At 47.4% G+C, this 25,463-nt stretch overlaps 1 long non-coding RNA gene across 1 annotated transcript; it reads right to left on the bottom strand.

Annotated features, from left to right (window-relative positions):
• Positions 1 to 13,125: 13,125 nt before the first annotated feature.
• LOC139257282 (uncharacterized) lies at positions 13,126 to 23,567 on the bottom strand. Its single transcript, XR_011592236.1, has 2 exons — positions 23,316 to 23,567; positions 13,126 to 13,300 (listed from the first exon to the last, which is right to left on the bottom strand). It is a non-coding gene; the product is annotated as an uncharacterized lncRNA (long non-coding RNA).
• Positions 23,568 to 25,463: the final 1,896 nt, after the last annotated feature.

The following is a 25,463-nucleotide window of genomic DNA, read 5'->3' as shown; positions in this document are numbered from 1 at the left end:
AACTGAATTAATTTAAGACAGAAATAGACAATGTCCCAGCTTCCACAGCTCTCTGAGGCAGCGAATTCCACAGATTTACAACCCTCAGAGAAGAAATTTCTCCTTATCTCAGTTTTATCTCAGAATCGGTGGCCCCTTATTCTAAGATCATGCCCTCTAGTTCTAGTCTCCCCCACCAGTGGAAACATCCTCTCTGCATCCACATTGTCAAGCCCCCTCATAATCTTATACGTTTCGATAAGATCACCTCTCATTCTTCTGAATTCCAATGAGTAGAGGCCCAACCTACTCAACCTTTCCTCATAAGTCAACCCCCTCATCTCCGGAATCAACCAAGTGAACCTTCTCTGAACTGCCTCCAAAGCAATTATATCCTTTCGTAAATATGGAAACCAAAACTGCATGCAGTATTCCAGGTGTGGCCTCACCAATACCCTGTATAAATGTAGCAAGGCTTCCCTCATTTTATACTCCATCCCCTTTGCAATAAAGGCCAAGATTCCATTGGCCTTCCTGATCACTTACTGTACCTGCATACTATCCTTTTGTGTTTCATGCACAAGTAACCCCAGGTCCCGCTGTACTGCAGCACTTTGCAAACTTTCTCCATTTAAATAATAACTTACTCTTTGATTTTTTTCTGCCAAAGTGCATGACCTCACACTTTCCAACATTATACTCCATCTGCCAAATTTTTGCCCACTCACCCAGCCTGTCTATCTCCTTTTGCAGATTTTTTGTGCCCTCCTCACATTGCTTTTCCTTCCATCTTTATATCATCAGCAAACTTGTCTACATTACACTCAGTCCCTTCTTCCAAGTTGTTAATATAGATAGTGGAGAGAGGGATAGTGGAGAGAAAGAGGGATAGTGGAGAGAGAGAGGGATAGTGGAGAGAGAGAGGGATAGTGGAGAGAGAGAGGGATAGTGGAGAGAGAGAGGGATAGTGGAGAGAAAGAGGGATAGTGGGGAGAGAGGGATAGTGGAGAGAGAGAGGGATAATGGAGAGAAAGAGGGATAGTGGAGAGAGAGGGATAGTGGAGAGTGAGAGAGATCGTGGAGAGAGAGAGGGATAGTGGAGAGAGGGATCTTTCAGGAAAAGGGATTTTGCAGGGAGAGATTTTGCAGGGAGAGGCATTTAAGAACATAAGAAATAGGAGCAGGAGTGGGCCATACGGCCCCAGGAGCCTGCTCCACCATTTAATAAGATCTTGGCTGATCTGATCTTGGCCTCAACTCCACTTCCCTGCCCACTCCCCATAAACCCTTGACTCCCCTATCATTCAAAAATCTATCTCCAACTTAAATATATTCAATGACCCAGCCTCCACAGCTCTCTGTGGTAGAGAATTCCAAAGATTCACGACCCTCTGAGAGAAGAAATTCCTCTTCATTTCTGTTTTAAATGGGCGACCCCTGATTCTGAGACTATGCCCCCTAGTTCTAGATTCCCCATGAGGGGAAACATCCTCTCTGCATCCACCTTGTCGAGCCCCCTCAGAATCTGAAATGTTTCAATAAGATCACCTCTCAGCCTTTTAAACTCCAATAAGTATAGGCCCAACCTGCGCAACCTTTCTTCATATGACAACCCCTTCATTTCAGGAATCAACCTAGTGAACCTTTTCTGAACTGCCTCCATTTCAAGTATATCCCTCCTTAAATAGGGAGACAAAACAGTATGCAGTACTCCAGGTGTGGCCTCACCAACACCCTATGCAGTTGTAGCAGGACTTCCTTACTTTTATACGCCATCGCCTTTGCAATAAAAGCCAATATTTGACAGAGAAAGGACTGCTTTTACCTTTTTTTAAAATCAGCTAATGGATTTTGCAATTCTGCTGTTTATAAATTAGACATTGCCCAATTACTTACAGCTGTTTAACATAGAATTCACAGCCTGAAGGTTAACATTCTGAAAATAAACTTGGTTCAGTGATCTTTGATGTTTAACAGTCAGTCAGTGTGGATCATGAATCAACACAATGTCAGAGGGAGTACACTCTAATCTATACAGTGTTCTGGCCATGAGACACTCAAAGGGAATGCGATGGAAGATGAATGAAATATTTAACGTTTTCAATAGAAACATAGAAACATAGAAACATAGAAAATAGATGCAGGAGTAGGCCATTCGGCCCTTCTAGCCTGCACCACCATTCAATGAGTTCATGGCTGAACATGCAACTTCAGTACCCCCTTCCTGCTTTCTCGCCATGCCCCTTGATCCCCCTAGTAGTAAGGACTTCATCTAACTCCCTTTTGAATATATTTAGTGAATTGGCCTCAACAACTTTCTGTGGTAGAGAATTCCACAGGTTCATCACTCTCTGGGTGAAGAAGTTTCTCCTCATCTCGGTCCTAAATGGCTTACCCCTTATCCTTAGACTGTGACCCCTGGTTCTGGACTTCCCCAACATTGGGAACATTCTTCCTGCATCTAACCTGTCTGAACCCATCAGAATTTTAAACGTTTCTATGAGGTCCCCTCTCATTCTTCTGAACTCCAGTGAATACAAGCCCAGTTGATGCAGTCTTTCTTGATAGGTCAGTCCGACCATCCCAGGAATCAGTCTGGTGAACCTTTGCTGCACTCCCTCAATAGCAAGAATGTCCTTCCTCAAATTAGGAGACCAAAACTGTACACAATACTCCAGGTGTGGCCTCACCAAGGCCCTGTACAACTGTAGCAACACCTCCCTGCCCCTGTACTCAAATCCCCTCGTTTTGAAGGCCAACATGCCATTTGCTTTCTTAACCACCTGCTGTACCTGCATGCCAACCTTCAATGACTGATGTACCATGACACCCAGGTCTCGTTGCACCTTCCCTTTTCCTAATCTGTCACCATTCAGATAATAGTCTGTCTCTCTGTTTTTACCACCAAAGTGGATAACCTCACATTTATCCACATTATACTTCATCTGCCATGCATTTGCCCACTCACCTAACCTATCCAAGTCACTCTGCAGCCTCATAGCATCCTCCTCGCAACTCACACTGCCACCCAACTTAGTGTCATCCGCAAATTTGGAGATACTACATTTAATCCCCTCGTCTAAATCATTAATGTACAATGTAAACAGCTGGGGCCCCAGCACAGAACCTTGCGGTACCCCACTAGTCACCGCTTGCCATTCTGAAAAGTACCCATTTACTCCTACCCTTTGCTTCCTGTCTGACAACCAGTTCTCAATCCACGTCAGCACACTACCCCCAATCCCATGTGCTTTAACTTTGCACATTAATCTCTTGTGTGGGACCTTGTCGAAAGCCTTCTGAAAGTCCAAATATACCACATCAACTGGTTCTCCCTTGTCCACTCTACTGGAAACATCCTCAAAAAATTCCAGAAGATTTGTCAAGCATGATTTCCCTTTCACAAATCCATGCTGACTTGGACCTATCATGTCACCTCTTTCCAAATGCGCTGCTCTGACATCTTTAATAATTAATTCCATCATTTTACCCACTACTGAGGTCAGGCTGACCGGTCTATAATTCCCTGTTTTCTCTCTCCCTCCTTTTTTAAAAAGTGGGGTTACATTGGCAAAAGTGGGGTTACATTGGGGTTACATGATTACTTCCTGCAAATATTTATGAGGTGAACTGGAGTAAAATCTCCTCCACAGACAGTGACAATTCAACTAAAATTAACTTCAATACAAATCAAATGAAAGACCTGAAGCCCAAATGGGCATCTGTTATAAACAAAAAGACCTTTGTGCATGTTGATGCAGGTGAGGGCCTTCGATGATTCCTCCAGTTCCTGTGTCATGTAGGCTGAAGTCAGATCCAGCTTCGTGAACGTCTTTCCTCCCGTCAGCGTTGCAAATAGGTCGTCGGCTTTTGGTAGTGGGTATTGGTCCTGCAGGGAGAAACGATTGATAGTTACTTTGTAATCGCCACAGATTCTGACGTTGCCGTCTCCCTTGATGACTGGCACAATAGGACTGGCCCACTCGCTGAACTCAATCGGTGAAATTATGCCCTCTCGTTGCAGCCGGTCTAACTCAATCTCTACCCTTTCTCTCATCATGTAAGGTACTGTTCTCGCCTTGTGATGGATGGGTCGCACCCCCGGAATTAGGTGGATCTGCACTTTTACTCCTTGGAATTTCCTGATGCCTGGTTCGGAGGAAATTTGTTTAAGACCTGGGCACACGAAGTGTCGTCAGCGGGTGATAGCGCTCAGACGTCCTCCCAGTTCCAGCGTATCTTTCCCAGCCAGCTCCTGCCGAGCAGTGGAGGACCATCGCCCGGTACCACCCAGAGTGGTAGCTTGTGCACCGTTCCATTGTAGGAGACCTTTACAGTAGCACTGCCGATTACAGGAATCAGTTCTTTAGTGTAAGTTCTTAGTCTCGTGCGAATTGGAGTTAAGACTGACCTTGAGGCCTTGTTGCACCACAACATTTCGAAAGTCTTTTTGCCCATGATGGACTGGCTCGCGCCCGTGTCCAGCTTCATTGACACCGGGAGTCCATTCAGTTCAACATTCAGCATTATCGGGCTGACAATTCGTGGTGAATGTGTGCACCCTATGTACCTCTGCCTCCTCTATCTGGGGCTCTGGTTCGTAGTGATCCTCTGTGGATCTGTCACCCTCTGCAATGCGGTGGTCTGCAGGTTTAACAGGCTTAACAGCTCGCCTGCACACTCGTTGGAGGTGTCCCATTGTTCCACAGCCCTTGCAAATGTACTCTTTGAATCGGCATGAATGGAAACAATGATCACCCCCGCAGCGCCAACAAGGTGTTAATGGCCTTGCATTCATCACCCTTGATGGTGGACCCTGAGACATTTGCGGATGTGTAGCTGCAGGTATGTGTGACCTGCCCCGTACGTTACGATTCAAAAACAACATTACTTTGTTCGCAGTACTTGTAGAAGCACTTTTGTGCTGAGAGATTTGCTTAATATTGTCACTGGTGGCAATGAATGCCTGGGCTATCGCTATGGCCTTACTCAAGGTTGGGATCTCCACAGTCAAAAGTATGTTGCGAAGTATGTTTCGTGGCCAATGCCAAATTTCTGAGCATGTGCTCCAAATGTCCTTCAAATTCACAATGTCCTGCAAGGGTCTCAGCTCGGAGACATAACTCCCACTTCCTGGCACTTCAGGCCTTTTGTAGGTGTAGAACCGGTACCTCGCCATCAGAACGCTTTCCTTCGGGTTCAAATGCTCGCGGACCAGTGCGCACAAATATCGTACGATTTCTGCTGGAGTGAGCAGATTCTCCATGAGGCCATACGTTGGTGCCCCACAGATGGTGAGGAGGATCGCTCTACGTTTGGCAGCGCTCTCTTCCCCATCTAGCTCGTTGGCCATGAAGTATTGGTCGAGTCCCTCCACAAAAGTTTCCCAATCATCTCCCTCCGAAAATTTCTCAAGGGTGCCCACTGCTATCTGTATCTCGTCACCAGTTGTTATGTATGGAGAAAGAGTCAGACTGAACACTGTGAGCTCAAAGTAAAGTGTGACCTTACTCTTTTATTGCAGGTCTCCAGAGTGCCTCTCCACCCTGATTCAATAAGATCATGGCTGATCATTCACCTCAGTACCCCTTTCCTGCTTTCTCTCCATACCCCTTGATCCCTTTAGACGTAAGGGCCATTTCTAACTTGCACCTGAATATATCCAATGAACTGGCATCAACAACTCTATGCGGTAGAGAATTCCACAGGTTATCAACTCTCTGAGTTAAGAAGTTTCTCTTCATCTCAGTCCTAAATGGCTTACCCCTTACCCTTAGACTACGTCCCCTGGTTCTGGACATCCCCAACATCGGGAAAATTCTTCCTGCATCTAAACCTGTCCAGTCCCGTCAGAATTTTATATGTCTCTATGAAATCCCCTCTCAACCTTCTAAACTCCAGTGAATACAGGCCCAGTCGATCCAGTATCTCCTATTATATCAGTCCTGCCATCCCAGGAATCAGTCTGGTGAACCTTCCCTGCACTCCCTCAATAGCAAGAACATTCTTCCTCAGATTAGGAGACCAAAACTGAACACAATATTCCAGGTGAGGCCTCACCAAGGCCCTGTACAACTGCAGTAAGACCTCCCTGCTCCTATACTCAAATCCCCGAGCTATGAAGGCCAACATACCATTTGCCTTCTTCACCGCCTGCTGTACATGCATGCCAACTTTCAATGACTGATGTACCATGACACCCAGGTCTCGTTTCACCTCCCCTTTTCCTAAACTGCCGCCATTCAGATAATATTCTGCCTTCGTGTTTTTGCCACCAAAGTGCACAACCTCACATTTATCCACATTATACTGCATCTGCTATGCATTTGCCCACTCATCTAACCTGTCCAAGTCACACTGCAGCCTCTTAGCATCCTCCTCACAGCTCACACTGCCACCCAGCTTAGTGTCATCTGCAAACTTGGAGATATTACACTCAATTCCTTCATCTAAAAATCATTAATGTATATTGTAAAGAGCTGGGGTCCCAGCACTGAGTCCTGCGGCACCCCACGAGTCACTGCCTGCTATTCTGAAATGGAGCCGTTTATCCTGACTCTCTGCTTCTTGTCTGCCAACCAGTTCTCTATCCACGTCAGTACATTACCCCCAATACCATGTGCTTTAATTTTGCACACCAATCTCTTGTGTGGGGCCTTGTCAAAAGCCTTTTGTAAGTCCAAATACACCACATCCACTGGTTCTCCCTTGTCCACTCTACTGGAAACATCCTCAAAAAATTCCAGAAGATTTGTCAAGCATGATTTCCCTTTCATAAATCCATGCTGACTTGGACCGATCCTGTCACTGCTTTCCAAATGTGCTGCTATTTCATCTTTCATAATTGTTTCCAACATTTTCCCCACCACTGATGTCAGGCTAACCGGTCTATAATTACCCGTTTTTTCTCTCCCTCCTTTTTTAAAAAGTGGGGTTACATTAGCTACCCTCCAGTCCATAGGAACTGATCCAAAGTCGATAGACTGTTGGAAAATGATCACCATTGCATCCACTATTTCTAGGACCACCTCCTTAACTACTCTGGGGTGCAGACAACCAGGCCCCGGGGATTTATCGGCCTTCAATCCCATCAATTTCCCCAACACAATTTCCCGCCTCATAAGGATATCCTTCAGTTCCTCCTTCTCACGAGACCCTCGGTCCCCTAGTACATCCAGAAGGTCATTTGTGTCTTCCTTCGTGAAGACAGAACCAAAGTATTTGTTCAATTGGTCTGCCATTTCTTTGTTCCCCATTATAAATTCACCTGATTCTGACTGCAAGGGACCTATGTTTGTCTTCACTAATCTTTTTCTCTGCACATATCTATAGAAGCTTTTGCAGTCAGTTTTTATGTTCGCAGCAAGCTTCCTCTCATACTCTATTTTCACCCTCCTAATTAAACCCTTTGTCCTCCTCTGCTGAATTCTAAATTTCTCCCAGTCCTCAGGTTTACTGCTTTTTCTGGCCAATTTATATACCTCTTCCTTGGATCTAACACTATCCTTAATTTCCCTTGTTAGCCATGGTTGAGCCACCTTCCCTGTTTTATTTTTACTCCGGACAGGGATGTACAACTGTTGAAGTTCATCCATGTGATCTTTCAATGTTTGCCATTGCCTATCCACCGTCAACCCTTTAAGTATCATTTGCCAGTCTATTCTAGCCAAGTCATGCCTCATGCCGTCGAAGTTCGCTTTCCTTAAGCTTAGGACCCTAGTTTCTGAATTAACTGTGTCACTCTCAATCTTAATGAAGAATTCTACCATATTATGGTCACTCTGCCCCAAGGGACCTCGCACAACAAGATTGCTAATTAGTCCCTTCTCATTACACATCACCCAGTCTAGGATGGCCAGCTCTCTAGTTGGTTCCTCGACATATTGGTCAAGCAAACCATCCCTAATATACTCCAGGAAATCCTCCTCTCCCGCATTGCTACCAGTTTGGTTCGCCCAATCTATATGTAAATTAAAGTCGCCCATGATAACTGCTGTACCTTTATTGCACACATCCCTTATTTCTTGAATAAGAGTAAAGAAGTCTTACTACAACTATACAGGGCCTTGGTGAGACCGCACCTGGAGCATTATGTACAGTTTTGGTCTACTTACCCAAGGAAGGATATACTTGCCATAGAGGAAATGCAACAAAGGGTCACCAGATTGATTTGTGGGAAGAGGGGATTGTCCGATGAGGAAAGATTGAACAGACTAGGCCTATATTCCTTAGAGTTTAGAAGAATGAGAGATGATCTCATCGAAACATTAAATTCTTAAGAGGCTTGACAGGGTAAATGCAGGGAGAATATTTTCCCTGGCTCGAAGTCTAGAATAAGGGGTCGGCCATTTATGACTGAGATGAGGAGAAATTTCTTCACTCAGAGGGTGGTGAATCTTTGGAATTCTCTACCCCAGAGGGCTGTGGATGCTCAGTTGTTGAGTATATTCAAGACAGAAATCGATAGATTTTTGGATAATGGGAATCAAAGGATAAGTGGATAGTGCAGGAAGGTGGAGTTGAGGTAGAAGATCATCTATGATTTGAACAGCAGAGCAGGCTCGAGGGGCTGTATGGCCTACTCCAGCTTCTATTTTTTATGTTCTTAATCTCCTGGACACTGCTGGAGCATCCCAGGAGAAAAATCATAGGGGCAGTCAAACACTTTTGTTTATTAGTTATAAAAACATTGGAGATGGGAACAAAGGCTGTTTGACTTGGTGGGGCAGTTGGAGGCAGGAGGGCTGGTGATGAAATCTCCAGGAATACATTCAATCAGAGTTGCCGGCCCGACACTAATAGTGAGCAATGCTCCCTGTAATTTTGTTTGGCACTTCAAGGCTGCTTTAAGGGGTTGTGTGGGCCATTCAGAATACCATGTATTCACTGCTTTTCTCATTAAAAAGCCGTCAAGCCAGCTGTGCAGGGTCACTGGAGCTCTGCGCGACCACGCAGCTTAAGAATATTAAAAAATAGGAGCAGGAGTCAACCATTTGGCCCCTCGAGCTTGCTCCATCATTCAATAAGATCATGGCTGATCTGATCATGGACTCAGCTCCACTTCCCTGCCCACTCCCCATAACCCTTTACTCACATCGCTCAAAATTCTGTCTATCTCCACCTTAAATACATTCAATGACCCAGCCTCCACAGCTCTCTGGGGCAGAGAATTCCATAGATTTATAACCCTCAGAGAGAAGAAATTCCTCCTCATCTCCGTCTTAAATGGGAGACCCCTTATTCTATGACCCTAGTTTTAGTTTCCCCTATGAGTGGAAATATCCTCTCTGCATCTGCCTTGTCGAGCCCCTTACTCTCTTATAAAGTTTCAATAAGATCACCTCTCATTCTTCTGAACTCCAATGTATATAGACCCAACCTACTCAACCTATCCTCATAAGTTAACCCCCTCATCTCCAGAATCAACCAAGTGAACCTTCTCTGAACAGCCTCCAATGCAAGTATATCCTTCCTTAAATACGGAGACCAAAACTGTACGCAGTACTCCAGGTGTGGCCTCACCAATACCCTGTACAGTTGTAACAAGACTTCTCTGCATTTATACTTTATCCCTCTTGCAATAAAGGCCAACATTCCATTTGCCTTCCTGATTCCTTGCTGTACCTGCATACTAACTTTTTGTGTTTCATGTACAAGGACCCCCAGGTCTCTCTGTCCTGCAGCATTTTGCAATTTCTCTCCATTTAAATTATAATTTGCCTTTCTATTATTTCTGCCTAAGTGGATAACCTCACATTTTCCCACATTATACTCCATCTGCCAAATTTTTGCCCACTCACTTAGCCTGTCTATATCCCTTACAAGGAACATTAATAGTGAGTGCATTTTAGTCCAAACTCGAAGTACCAGCTTTAAGTTTACAGCTATCTGGAGAGAGTACAATCCCATCCCTGCTTGTTTTTGAGTTTTTACTGGACTCTTTTCTTCTGCCCATTACCTAACTCGCAACAAGTCTTGTTCACCCAACACTCCTGTGCTCATGGACCTACATTGGCACCCAGTCCAGAAACACCTCGATTTAAAAATTCTCATCCGTGTTCAAATTCATCTATGGCCCCTCCCCTCTCTGCAACCCCCTCCAGCCCTACAACTTTGTGAGCAACTTAGATGAGCTAGTTTATCTGTAATATTATTGCCTTGTGTACTTCCTGTTGTAAAATTCTTGTCATTTTTTGTGTCAACCCTTTAACAGAAATTCGAGCCCATGAAATTGGAGTGCGATCTGTCTTCAGCGCACGCTAGTCGTATCTAATGAGGATGCCAGCAGAAGCTGGCAGATTGGACCAGCGGCCTCATTACTACAGTGCCGCGGTGCGAGCACCAATCGTAGCTCGCCAATGATGCAACATGGTCCGTATTGGTGAGTCCAGGACAGGGAGGCAATCGGGAGGTTGTGAAAGGTGATTGGCAGCCGCTCGCAGTTTTATTGTGAGGCCAGGAGAAGCACTCCTGCTCCCACGTTGGGGCAAGTGTTTTTTTAAAAACACTTGCCACATTGCAGCATTATTTGGAACCCACCAGGATCTCGGCGCTCCTCCAATTCCGGCCTCTTGAGCATCCCCGATTTTAATCACTCCACCATTGGCGACCATGCCTTCAGCTGCCTGGGACCTCAGCTCTGGAACTCCCTCCCTTAACCTCTCGACCTCTCTCTCTACCTTTAAGTCACCCCTTAAAACCTACCTCTTTGACCAAGCTTTGCTCACCTGTCCGATTCTCTCTTTATTGGCTTGATACGCAATTTTGTCTGATAGCATCATCATAGGCAGTCCCTCGGAATTGAGGAAGACTTCCTTCCCCTCTTAGAATGAGACCGTAGGTGGCTGAACAGTCGAATACAAGAACCAGAGTCCCTACCACAGGTGGAACACAGTCGTTGAGGGAAGGGGTGGGTGGGGCAGGTTTGCCGCACGTTCTTTCCGCTGCCTGCAGTCAGCGATGAGACTCGAGGTGCTCAGCATCCTCCCCGATGTGCTTCCTCCACTTAGGGCGGTCTTTGGCCAGGGACTCCCAGGTGTTGGTGAGGATGTTGCACTTTATCAGGGAGGCTTTGAGGGTGTCCTTGTTATATTTCCTCTGCCCACCTTTGGCTTGTTTGCCATGAAGGAGTTCAGAGTAGAGCACCTGCTTTGGGAGTCTCCTGTCTGGCATGCGGACAATGTGGCCTGCCCAGCGGAGCTGATCAATTGTGGTCAGTGCTTCAATGCTGGGGACGTTGGCCTGGACGAGGACACTGATGTTGGTGCGTCTGTCCTCCCAGGGGATTTGTAGGATCTTGAGGAGGTATTTCTGCAGCGACTTGAGGTGTCTACTGTACATGGGCCATGTCTCTGAGCCATACAGGAGGGCGGGTATTACTACAGCCCTGTGGATCAGGAGCTTGGTGGTAGATTTGAGGGCATGGTCTTCGAACGCTCTTTTCCTCAGGCGGTCGAAGGCTGCACTGGCGCACTGGAGGCGGTGTTGAATTGCCTCATCAATGATTGCTTTTGTTGATAAAAGGCTCCCGAGGTATGGGAAAAGGTCCACGTTGTCCAGGGCCACGCCTGGATCTTGATGACTGGAGAGTGCCTTTGGATGTTTTACTACATTAAAGGTGCTATATAAATGCAAGTTGTTGCTCATGTGGCAGACTCCAGGGTTGCTTCACAATATTTCATCCACTTCTCCTTATTACAAGTGACTCCATTATCAGGAGTGAGGGGTCAGGCTCCTCCTTCCCTCCCCCTTTCTACTTGGCTCCTTTTTGCAGACAATTGGTCCTTTTGATGCCTTCCAGCTTCCTGAGGCCCGGCTGGTGATTGGAGGGCGGTGGGAGCTGGCTGGTGGTTGGGGGGCATGATGGGGGCCGGGCTTCATGGGGAGGGGGGGGGGCAGGATTCACAGGAAGGGGCTGCTGCCCTGGAGGGCGGGGCTTCCACTGATTGGCAGATCCCCGGATTTGAATTGGCTGACATGCTGCGTGCACCGCCGTACCAACAGCCGGTCCCGGGCTGCCCAGCAACGGCACCGAGAGCCTGACCGGTGGAGGGGGAGGGGGATAGAGGGTCAACAGGGGGCCGGGAGGGGGGGGGATAGAGGGTCAACAGAGGCCCGGGGGTGGGGGATAGAGGGTCAACAGGGGCCCCAGAGGGGGGCAGGGATAGAGGGTCAACAGGGGCCCGGGGGGAGGGGGCAGGGATAGAGGGTCAACAGGGGTCCTGGGGAGGGGCAGGGATAGAGGGTCAACAGGGGCCCTGGGGGGGCGGGGGGGAGGCAGAGATAGAGGGTCAACAGGGGGCCCGGGGCACTTCCCTCAATGCCCGGGGCAAATCCCTCACATCCCGGGGCACATCCCTCCCTTTCCTCCCCTCTCGCAGAGCTCTCGTTTCCCCCGCTTTCTACTACACATCTCTCATCTCTCAGTTGGTAGGCTTGCATTCTGTATTCTTCATTTTACAGAAGCCAGGTTTCCTTTCTAGACCATGTTTCAGCAAGCAGCATTTCCATTGTTGCTGCCAATAACGTGAAGGGTGGGGCAGGGCAGGGCTTGTTTGCTCTGCAGTACCTCGGAGTAGTTAATACAAAGATTCCCAATCCTCCTTTGTAATGAGGGCTGTCTATTTACAGGTTTACGGTTAAATAAAATAGTCAGTTGGTTTATAGCCAGAGCTTCAGTTGGATATTCATCGACCGAAGATGGGACATATTTCAGGAAGCCTGAGTATCTGTGAATCATGGACGGGGGAGAGCAGGAGCATAAAATCACCCCAACTCTCAATTCCTTCTCTGTGGGATTAGGTACTTTGTGGCCTTCCAGTTGGCCTCAGGGCAGGTGGGTTGAGATGGAATATTGACCACACCACAATATGAGGATAGGATTGGATTTGGCTGTAAGACAGCCTGCCAGCACTCATTGTCAAAGATCACACATGAAGAATGGCCATTTGGATGAGGTACCAGAGGGATCTCTTTCCATGTAAATGTACTGCAGTAAGACTCAACACACTCAGGAAGGGAAAGGGGAAAAGGAGCAGAGAATGTTTTAGTTGGGGTGGGGGCGAGAAAGAGGAAAGGCAAGAGCGAGAACATAATAGATAATTAGTTCACCGAGCAACATTAAATAATAACACTTCCCATGAGGTGTCCAGTAATGCTCAGATTTTATTTATTTTTATCTGCTGCCAGGACTCGGTCATGTTCCTGACCTGTCCGGTCGGTCTTGTAAATTTTTGCAAAGTTGCATCATTATTGAGACACCCTTCTGGTGCAGGGCTCATTAATATTCATCATGGAATGGATAGTTGCGTGATCAATCAACCTGAAATGGAACAGAAAAACAGGAATGTAACCAAAGATGCTCAAAGTGATTGAGATTTTTCCACAAAATATTGTAGGTGGAGGAGGTTAGTCACAGCTGAGCCAGTTCTGTCCTCACCTGATATTCACACCTGCTAAACACTTTACAGCAGGAGGCACTAGATAACAATCAAGAATTTGAACTTACACAACAAGGAGCTGATACAGAGCAGGAAGGTCCCCTGTCCAGATAAATCCATCTAGACCAGGGATTGATCTCAATCAGGGTCAGAGTATTGCTTTCATTGACTTCAATACCCTGGGTTACAGAGTGGTAAAAGTTTTCTGGTGTCTTCATTTCTGAATACTCAGTGATTGCTTGAAGTGCTGAAAATATGGTCACTTTGGAGTAAAGTTTGTTTGATGATGATGTGCCGGACAATGGGAAATTCAAACAGTTACACATCTGTGGTAGACTCAGTATTTGGATACCTGAGCTAGGCAGGCTCACAATATTCCAGGGCAGAGAGATTGACCATTCAGTCTGGCTAAAGGGACAGGGGTCAGATCCCACTTTACAGGGGAGGGGTCGGGTTACACTATAAAGGGGAGGGGTCGGGTTACACTATAAAGGGAAGGGTTCAGGTTACACTATAAAGGGAGGTCAGATTACTTTATACAGGATTGCATTTCTGAATAGATTCTAGCCCATCTGTAATGTTGAATGGGTGATTTGGTACATAGGAAAGAGTTGACCTGTAAATGAAAGTGAGCATTGATCGAGAAATGCAACATTGAGCCTCATTTGTTCAAATGTCAGGGTAGTTTAATGCTACAACATTTATCAACTTTGGACGCACATCCTCATCAATTGCAATTTGCTATAAGGGCTAGAAATTCGGTATTGCCCCTGTTGGGGTGCTAACTTTTGTGAAACTGGAAGTTTTGCGCCGGGCGCTAATCAATCTCGCTGCCTGCTAAATTCAGTCTCAGTGCTCAAAGAATGCAGAGGAGTGCTAAATCAGGCACTAATGACATAGGTGAGTGGTGTTAGGCTCCAAGCAATAATGAATATGAGGTGTTGTGAAATTGGGAGTGAGCATTGGTGAAGGTGCCTTCCAGCATTTAAAGGGCAGGGTCACTGGGGTCTGCACGCAAGCCCCCAATGATTCGGGGAGTGCAGAACGGCAATATGCTGTGGGATGAAATGCAAAGTCCTTTGACGGCCCGCAACACTCTGGGGAATAAGCAGCCTTTTTTTGGCTCAGATTTATCCTGCGCTCTCTGCCACTCATAACTGACCTCTGGAATGGACATTCCTTGACACCTGGGGTGCATCCCTTTAAGTAGTGCCCCCCCAGACGGCTGGTTCACATCTCCGCTCCCTGGCGCTGTCGGTGCTGCTGAAGTTTGCAGATTGGGCGCCCAGCGCTAGCCTCACGTTACCTACGGCGGAAGGTGCCGAGGCACTAACTTATCACCAGCGCTATGGGGTCGGCAAATTTGCCATAAGGCGCGGGATTCACCCCACCGTGGCGCTACTGCCCAAGCTCCCTGTTTGTGCCCCCGCCAGGTGCTAACTGGGGGCGTTAACCTGCCAAATGTTTCCCCCTTAGTTCTTCTCACAGCATCAAGCTTAGTAATGGATAAGAAATTTGCTGAAGACAGAAAATGACGGTAACTTATTATAGGATTTATGTCGGGATGGGTAGAGTACTGAGTGGGATGTTTCGAGAATTGGTGTTGGGACCACAGCTGTTTCAGTGGCCTGAATCTGAAATCCAATGCAAAGTGGTCAAGTTAACAAATGATGCCAAACTAGGAGGGGCAGGTCAGAAACTACAGAGTAAACTCGGCAAAATATGAGTGGGTAGAACAATGGTAGATGAAATTTAATGCAGATAAGGGTACGATACTGTATGGAGGAGGGAAAAATGGGCAACACATGCACTGCATTAATGGTGCTGATATAACTAAGGGCGAAGTTGGAAGCGACTTCGCATTTTTAGACTCGATGCTAAACATGTTCAACAAATGCAGAGCAGCAATCACCAAATCAAATAGGATGTTGAACTCCGTGGCAAAAAGTAGAATACAAGACATGGGAACTAATGATCAAACGGCAGAGCTCTGGTCATACTGCACCATGAGTACTGGATCCAGTGTTGGTCACAGAGGCACAAGGGAGACATTTAACCTTTGGACGCAGAGCAGGGCCACAAGATTAATTTCTAATATCAGAGGTCTGAATTATGATGCAAGCTGGAGACACTTTGGCTCCTCGGCTGAGAAAGGAAGCATCTGATAGGTGATCTTTATAGAGGTGCACATGTTTGTTAAAGAATGTGAAAAGTAAATCCAGAATATCACATGGAACATATGCAATAATTTTGGCAGGAGATCAGCCCTTTACGCTGTTTCTGTCAGGTTTCCTGCCAAAGTTACGATAGGAGATCTGGAGAATCCCAACTACTTTAAATTGCAAACATACTTTGAATCTTTATCCACTAAGTGTTCTTATATCAGAAAGTTCCTCTTTCATCTTGTGATGGACACATGGAATGGACTCCCACATAGAGTAATGGAGGTGAGAACCTTGAAACATGAGAAATAAATGGATGCTGCAATGATCAGGTAGGATAGGTCAGGATGGATGAATTATGATGGATCGAATGACCTAACACATCCGTAATTATCTTCTGACAGTTGAGTCCACTGTCTGCCCATTTAAAGCCCAACCTCAAAATTGCATCAGGCAGATGTTCCCCTTCCCATTTTCTGCTGCTGGCTACCTGTTCCTCAGGTGAGAAATGGGCGAGTGGCTATTGGAAAACCAACCTTGATGGCATGCATCCTACAATTTTGAGGGAAGGCAGAGGCAGACTAGCATAGGCTGTGACCATAATCTTCCAAATATTCTTTAATATGGAAGCTGTGTTCATGGAGGGTTAATCAAATGGGACTCGTACTGATTTATCTTTATATTAATTTAATTGTGTTCGTAACCTTTAAATTGGAACTGATTTCACTAGCTGTTTGATTTTCCTTTTAATATGGGAGTCATGAAAGTGGCAGGGAATACCCTCTTCTAGATAATTCATCTTCTCACTTCACACGGACACAGGAGAGATAGGGTTAGGTGTCTCTAAAGTTGACCGTGCTTGTATTGATACATAAACGGCTGTCTGCAAAGGCCTACCTGGAAGGCAACATCTGTCAAAAGGAATGTGGGCTAGTGAGAAAAAAACTTAACACATGCACAGGAGTTTGAATGCCTTTGATAGTTTTATAACAGACTTCATCCTAAGAGCAGGAAGTAGAATCCACATGGGTGGAGATAAGAATTAACAAGGGGCAGAAATCACTGGTGGGAGTAGTTTATAGGCCCATTAACAGTAGCTAAACTGTTCCACAGAGTATTAATCAAGAAATAAGAGGAGCTTGTATCAAAGGTAATGCAATAATCGTGGGGGGACTTTAATCTTCATACAAACTGGACAATCCAATTGACAGAAGTAGTTTGGAGGACAAATTCATGAAATGCATTTGAGACAGTTTCCTAGAAAAAGACATCATGGAACCAACCGGGGAGGAATAGATCTTGTCCTGGGTAATGAGATCGGGTTAATTAATAATTCCAAGTAAGTGATTCTCTGGGGAAGTGTGATCATAATTGAGTTTCAGAGTGGAGGGACTGCTATTGATTTCACTTTTATATTAATTTAGTTGTGTTCAGTCCCACAGGGATCTGTGTTGGGGTTTCAACTATTCACTGTATTAATGACTTCGATGATGGAATAGAAAGCCATATATCCAAATAAGCCAATGGCACAAAGATAGGCGGCGTAGGCAGTATAGATGAAAGCATAAAATTACAAAAAGCTATTATGAGATTAAGTGAATGGGCAAAACTGTGGTAAATGGATTTCAATGCGAGGTCATACACTTTGGACCTAAAAAGGATAGAACAGGGTACTTTCTAAATGGTGAAAGGCTAAAAACAGTGGAGTTCCAAAGAGACTTGGGGGTCCAGGTACATAGATCATTAAAATGTCATGAATAGGTGCAGAAAATAATCAAAAAGACTTTTATATTTAGAGGACCAGAATACAAGGGATAGAAGTTATTCCAAAGCTGGACAAAGCCCTGGTTAGACCACACCTGGGGCACTGAGCAATTCTGGGCACCACACCTTAGGAAGGATATATTGGCCTTGGAGGGAGTGCAGAGTAGGTTTAGCATAATGATACCCGGACTCCAGGGGTTAAATTATGAGGAGAAATTACTCAAATTGGGGTTGTATTCTTGGAATTTAGAAGATTAAGGAGTCATTTAATCGAAGTTTTTAATATATTAAGGGGAACAGGTCGGGTAGACAGAGAGAAACTGTTTGGGTGGGGGGTCTAGGGCTAGAAATTTGGAGCACCTGTTTGGAGTGCTAACTTTTGAAATCATGAAAAATGAACGGCAGGCGCTAATGATTCTCAGCTTCCAGTAAATTGGCTGTTAGTGCTCCAGGAAAAAACTGGAACACTCATGAGCTCAGGAGGGCGTTATAGCAGAGCGATAATGAATTTCAGTGCAATGCAATTGGCAATTCATACTGGCTCCTTCCGGCTCTTAAAGGGGAGGTTGCATCATTGTGCAGATCTTCATTATCAGCATTGCTGGCTGTGAAGGCGACCTGCACCAACTCAATGCCCTGATCGCAATGGCTGATCCCACGCCCAGGGAGAGAGTTTGTCGTTTCACCAACCAGATATTGGAGGCATTGATTACGGGAGTGGAACGAAGGAGGGTAGTGCTGTTCTCGGCCACTGGAGGGAGGCCATTGCCCCAGGTCTTCAGGGCAATGTGGAGGGAAGTGGCCAGGGGGTCTTGACCAGTCAGGGCGTACGCAGCCTGACACAGTGCCGGAAGAAATTTAACAGCCTCACTCGCGTGGTCAAAGTGAGCATGTGCTTCAACAGGTCCTACATACAAGCATCTGAACCTCAGTCTGTACTCACTGTACAAAGCACCACACTCTCCCCACCACTCACCCACCAAGCATCTGTACCTACTTAAACTCACATCCACATCTCACGCCTTGCTTACAATTAGTTATTCAACAATGGCAGGCATATCTCCCAAACACATAGCTGAACTCTGACTTGCGCACATTCGTTTCTCTTTCAGGCCAAGGTAGCCCACGGCAGGAGGGAGCAGCAGAGAGCAAGTGGGGGTGATGCGCAGCTCCAGCAACTTACAGACTTCAAGGAGCGAGTACTGCAACTCATTGAGTAGCAGGGGATGGGTGGCCGTCGGCAACATCTACTCCATTGGAGGTAACAATGGTATCTTCATCCTCTCCTCCTCATCCCACTTCCCCCTCACGCCACCATCCTTTCTCACTTTCCACCTCCTGAGAATGCATTCCTTGCTCCAATCCTGCCCTCACGCGAGTCTTGTGCCTTTATGCTGTCAAATAATCAGCAACCAGCTGAGCAGCCTGTTCCCGAGGAGAAGAGGAGGACAAGCAAAGCACTGGGTCACTGCATCTCACCCGCAGGCACCACCTGAGATACTGGCACTACGCGATCTTTAGAGGCAAGTTTAGTAGTGGGGTCTACACTGGGTGATGCACTGAGGCCTTATGGGCTGCAGCAAGGTCAAGGGGAAAGGGTAGCTTGGGAGCCAGCTCCCCGGAAGGAGAGTTCGCACATGAGTTCTGCTGCACAGGTCTCAGATGAGGGCCTCGATGGGGAAGCATTCACAAGAAGGGTGATGGGCATGCACTCCAAAATGTTCGGCCCAATGGCTTGGGTGTCGGAGAGCCTCTTGGCAAAGGTGAGGAGTGTGGAGGAGTCTGCCTCTAACATTGCACAGAGCTCTGCCATGGAGCCCATCATTTCTACTCTGCAGAGGATGGTGGACTCCCAGAGAGACCGTGCGGATCCAGACCTCGTGACGCATGTCATGGGTGATGTGGCAGCTTCCACTGCATCACAGACAGAAGTGACGCAAAGTCTTAATGCTGTAGGGATGCTGAGGTGCTGTCCCGGGGGTGTGGCAGTGGGTCAGTGGAGCAGGAACTTGTTGTCCTCTTTCAGGATGGCAGCATTCATGAGCCTGCCACTCTACCATTGCACTTGTTGCTGCCTCTCATCCAGACTGACACCGCCCATCACATGTTGCGGTCTACAGCCGCACCTTCTCGGCCCAGAACTAGTCAAGGGCATCCTGCAAGGTTATTTGTAGTCTCTGGCAACAACAGTCAGCAGCCTACACTCCACTCACCCGAAACCATGTGATCTCCTGGGAGACCCCAAAAAACATGAAAAACCCAGGCCAATTTGGGAAAAAAAATCTGGGAAATTATTCTCCGACCCATCTAGGCGATCGAAACTAGTCCAGGAGATCACTCTGGCCTTTAATTCCCTGCATGGGAAAGGAAACCTGCTGATAACCATTTACCGCCCTCCCTTAGCTAATGAATCAGTATCCTCCATGTTGAACACCACTTGGAAGAAGCACTGAGGGTAGCAAGGGCACAGAATTTACTCTGGGTAGGGGACTTCAATGCCCTTCATCAAGAGTGGCTTGGTAGCACCACTACTGACCTACTGCCCGAGTCCTGAAGGACACAGCTGCCAGACTGGGCCTGCAACAAGTGGTAACATAGAAACATAGAAACATCGAAAATAGGTGCAGGAGTAGGCCATTTGGCCCTTCTAGCCTGCACGGCCATTCAATGAGTTCATGGCTGAACATGCAACTTCAGTACCCGATTCCTGCTTTCTCACCATACCCCTTGATTCCTCTATTAGTAAGGACTTCATCTAATTCCTTTTTGAATATATTTAGTGAATTGGCCTCAACAACTTTCTGTGGTAGAGAATTCCACAGGTTCACCACTCTCTGGGTGAAGAAATTCCTCCTCATCTCGGTCCTAAATGGCTTACCCCTTATCCTTAGACTGTGTCACCTGGTTCTGGACTTCCCCAACATTGGGAACATTCTTCCTGCATCTAACCTGTCTAACCCCGTCAGAATTTTAAACGTTCCTATGAGGTCCCCTCTCATTCTTCTGAACTCCAGTGAATACAAGCCCAGTTGATCCAGTCTTTTTTGATAGGTCAGTCCCGCCATCCCGGGAATCAGTCTGGTGAACCTTCGCTGCACTCCCTCAATAGCAAGAATGTCCTTCCTCAGGTTAGGAGACCCAACACGAGGAAAAAACCTACTTGACCAGGTCCTCATCAGTCTACCTGTCGCAGATGCATCTGTCTGTCCATGACAGCATTGGTAGCAGTGATCACCGCACAATCCTTGTGGAGACGAAGTTCTGTCTTCACACAGAAGACCCCCTCCATCGTGTTGTGTGGCATTACCTCCGTGCTAAATGGTATAGATTCAGAACAGATCTAGCAGCTCAAAACTGGGCATCCATGAGGCACTGTGTGCCATCAGCAGCAGCAGAAATGTATTCCACCATAATCTGTAACCTCATGACCCGGCATATCCCTCAATCTACCATTACCATTGAACCAGGGTTGGTCCCTTGGATTGATGAGGAGTGCAGAAGAACATATCAGGAGCAGCACCAGGCATATCTAAAAATGAGGTACCTACCTGGGGAAGCTGCAACACAGGACTACATGCATGCTAAACAGCGGAAGCAGCATGCTATAGACAGAGCTAAGCAATCCCACAATCAACGGATCAGATCAAAGCTCTACAGTCCTGCCACTTCCAGTCGTGAATGGTGGTGGACAATAAACAACTAATGAGAGGAGGAGGCTCCATGAATATCCTCATCCTCAATGATGGAGCCCAGCACGCAAATGCAAAAGATAAGGCTGAAGCCATCTTCAGCCAGATGTCCAAGTGGATGATACATTTTGGCCTCCTCCTGAGGTCCCCACCATTACACAAGTCAGTTTTCAGCCAATTCGATTCACTGCACCTGATATCAAGAAACAGCTGAGCGCACTGGATACAGCAAAGGTTATGAGCCCCGACAACATCCCGGCTGTGTGCTGAAGACTTGTGCTCCACAACTAGCCGTGTCTCTAGCCAAGCTGTTCCATACAGCTACAACACTGGCATCCTGTCCACAAAAAGCAGGACAAATCCAATCCAACCAATTACCACCCCATCAGTCTACTCTTAATCATCAGCAAAGTGATGGAAGGTGTCATTGACAGTGCTATCAAGTGGCACTTGCCAATAACCTGCTCATCGATGCTCAGTTTGGATTCAGCCAGGATCACTCGGCTCCAGACCTCATTACAGCTTTGGTCCAAACATGGACAAAAGAGCTGAATTCCAGAGATGAGGAGAGAGTGACTGCCCTTGACATCAAGGCAGTATTTGACCAAATGTGGCATCAAAGAGTCCCAGTAAAATTGAATTCAATAAGAATCAGGGGGAAAACTCTCCACTGGCTGGAGTCATACCTAGGTTGTGGTGGCTGGAGGCCAATCATCTCAACCCCATGACATCGCTGCAGGAGTTCCTCAGGCAGTGTCCTAGGCCCAACCATCTTCAGCTGCTTCATCAATGACCTTCCCTCCATCATAAGGTCAGAAGTGGGGATGTTCGCTGATGATTGCAGTGTTCAGTGCCATTCACAACTCCTCAGAAAATGAAGCAATCCATCGCTGCATGCAGCAAGACTCAGGCTTGGGCTGATAAGTGGCAAGTAACATTCGCACCACACAAGTGCCAGGCAATGACTATCTCCAACAAGCGAGAGTCTAACCACCTTCCCTTGATATTCAACGGCATTACCATCGTTGAATCCCCCACCATCAACATCCTGTGGGTCACCATTAACCAGAAACCTCACTGGACCAGCCACATAAATACTGTGGCTACGAGTAGGTCAGAGGCTGGGTATTCTGCGGCGAGTGTCTCACCTGACTCCCCAAATCCTTTCCACCATCTACAAGGCACAAGTCAGGAGTGTGATGGAATACTCTCCACTTACTTGGATGAGTGCAGCTCCAAGACCACTCAAGAAGCTCAACACCATCCAGGACAAAGCAGCCCGCTTGATCGGCTCCCCATCCACCACTTTAAACATCCACTCCCTCCATCACCGGTGCACTGTGGCTGCAGTGTGTACCATCTACAAGATGCTCTGCAGCATCTCCTTCTTCAGCAGCACCTCCCAAACCTGCAAGCTCTACCACCTGGAAGGACAAGGGCAGCAGGCGCATGTGAGCACCATCACCTGTAAGATCCTCTCCAAGTTATACACCATCATGACTTGGAAATATATCGCCGTTCTTTCATTGTCGTTGGGTCAAAATCCTGGAACTCTCTTCCTAACAACACTGTGGGAGTACCTTCACCACAAGGACTGCAACGGTTCAAGAAGGCGGCTCACCACCACTTTCTCAAGGGTAATTGGGGATAGGTAATCAATGCTGGCCTTGTCAGCAACGCCCATATCCCAGAATGAATCATTTTACAAAGCACCTATCTTCTGTAAGGTTTGATCTCCGCCACAGCCAGAAACAAATCCAGCTTTTGCTTGAAGGAATTCAGTGAGTCTGCATCCACCACATGAAACGGTAGCTCGTTCCAGAGGTCTACTATTCTCTGGGAATGCACTCGAATGCCCAAATCTTTCTATCTCCACCATCTTTAATGCCTTTTCCTGGAGGATGTATGAATGCTGAGCATTTGCCCTGCCCACATGCATAACACTGCATTTATCTAAATTATACACCATTTTCCAGTCTTAAGATCTGCCTGAAGCAGACGAGCATCTTCTACAGTTCTAACACTTGCACAGATCTTGGTATCATTTGCAAATTGTGCCTGCCCCCAACCCCTACATCCAGATCATTAATAAAAATAGTAAAAAGCAACAGTCCTAACACTGATCCCTGGGGGTCACCAGTGGTGACCGATCTCCAAACAGATCCAAGTCCAACTATAACTACTTTTTGCCTGTGTCCTGCCAGCCAGTTCTGAATACAACTCAATATATTTCCAGTAATATCAGAGGCACCGATCTGAAAGGGAAGCCTCTTATGCAATACCTTATCAAAATGTCACCGATCCTTGCAGCCCGTGTTCCCCGATGCAGGGCTCTTCGATGTCTATTTTTTTCCTCGTTGCTCATTGCCGTCGGATTGAGTTGGAGCCGAGTCATACAGGCCAGCTGCAACGTCGGGACCCAGGAGTGAGGTCGGGAGCAGCCAGGTCGGGACCCAGGGGCGAGGTCGCGAGGAACAGCGAGGTCGGGAGGGAGGGGCGGCAAGGTCGGGGCCCAGGAGCGAGGTTGGGAGGAACACCGAGGACGGGAGGAGGAGCGAAGTCGGGACCCAGGAGCGGGGCCCGGGAGAGGTGCAGTGAGTTCGAAGCCCAGCAGCGACATTGGGATCCAGGAGTGGGACAGGGTGGACCAGCAGCGAGGTCGGGGCCCAGGGAAAGTGCAGCACGGGCCAACAGCGAAGTCAGGAGGCCTACACTGCATTCTCTGAAACCCAGGGAGAGAGGACCTGTGGGAAGGACGGAGGGGGATAGTAGGAATGTGTGTGTGTGCTAAGCCCAAGCAGTGGAGCCTGGTCTCCAATCATCTTGGATCCCTTCATGAGGTTGTTAAACTTCTTGTGACATTGGGTCGCAGTTCGCGGCTCCATGTCTCTAGCAGAGACGTCCTGTGCCACCTCCCTCCAAAGCCTCCGAAAAACTCTTGGCACAAGCCTCCTTCCTCCATTAAAGGGGAGGGCTGCTGCACACTCTGAACGGCCTTTTGGTGACCTCCACTGGGCCACCAGAGCATCATGAGACCGGGCCAGCGGCCTGGCACCCAAGACAGAGTGCGGGGCTGCACGATGGTGCCCTGGATCATGATAGGGCCGCCATGGTCAAGCCCACCCAAGAGTCGGCTGACAAACAAAGATTGCAGCACGGGTGCTGCAGGCCTACCCTTTAAAGAACGTCCCGACAGTGACTGACCGCCAACCTTGTGACTGGCAATTTCCACCACGGGGCGTTAAGGGGTTGGTGTGGAGAAGGGTCACCATGCATGGCAATGATGTCATCGCCGGTTGCGTGGCGACCCAGGGCGTGAATCATGGGGCGCGGCACTGCTGGGTCATCGCCTCCGGAAGTGCCCCCCTCACCCGGGCAAAAACTGCCTTGCCCCTGGAGGCACGAACAGGGTTAGAAAAAGAGGCAATTATGCCCCCCAAATCTCTCTCCAGCTGTTAAATTCTCACTGATAAAAATAGCAACCCCATCTCCCCTTTGACCTACCCTATCCTTTCTGAAAGCCTTGTAGCCCTTTAGGTAAAGTTCTGTCCCATCACTGTAAAGTCCTTACACAATACCACAAATCCACACGAGGCACATTCTATGGACAAGGCCACTCCATGACCTGAACCTTTATTCACAGGACCGAGAAGTGATGACACTGCGTGGGACCTCTCTTTATATACCTGGGTGACCAGGTGAGGATTGTCTCTCACAAGTTCACCCCTGTGGTCAAGGTGTGCATTTCTTACGTATATACAGTATTGCAGTGTTGTTACATAAAGGTTACATACATGACATCACCTTCACCTCAACATCTTATTGGGATCATAGGTTAAGTCTCTCGGGTGGTCTGTGCTCTCTCGTGGAGCGCCGCAGTTGGGGCTTTGGTTGTTGAGCCTTGGTATGCGTATCTGTCACCTGTGGTGATTCCGGCCTGTCCGGGCTGACCGCAGGGACTGTGCATGCTGCTGAATGTTCTTGTTGCTCGTTCACTGGCGGTGGTGTGAGCACCATCTCATGATCTTCCTCAGGTTCCTCAGTGTCCATGCTGAACCTTTTTTTTACTTGGTCCAGATGCTTGCGGAATATCTGCCCACTGTTACGTTTAACCACTGTGACCCTATTCCCCTCTTTGTCTATTACAGTACCCTCAAGCCATTTGGGCCCCAAAGCATGATTGAGAACAAATACAGGGTCATCAATTTCTAGACATCTCCCCCTTGAATTTCGGTTATGGTACTCGTTTTGGGACTGGCGCTTGCTCTCAACAGTGTCGGACAGGACTGAATGAATGAGGGACAGCCGAGTTTTGAGTGTTCATTTCATGAGTAACTCCGTGGGCGGGACCCCCGTGAGTGAGTGCGGTCGGGACCTATAGGCCAGCAGGAGGCGCGATAGGCGGCATTGGAGGGAGTGTCCTTGAATCC

Source organism: Pristiophorus japonicus, unplaced genomic scaffold (genome assembly GCF_044704955.1).
Source record: "Pristiophorus japonicus isolate sPriJap1 unplaced genomic scaffold, sPriJap1.hap1 HAP1_SCAFFOLD_810, whole genome shotgun sequence".
In the NCBI taxonomy this organism is placed as follows: Eukaryota; Metazoa; Chordata; class Chondrichthyes; family Pristiophoridae; genus Pristiophorus; species Pristiophorus japonicus.
The sequence above is the reverse complement of the archived record's forward strand: the minus strand, read 5'-3'. Positions and strand labels throughout refer to the sequence as shown.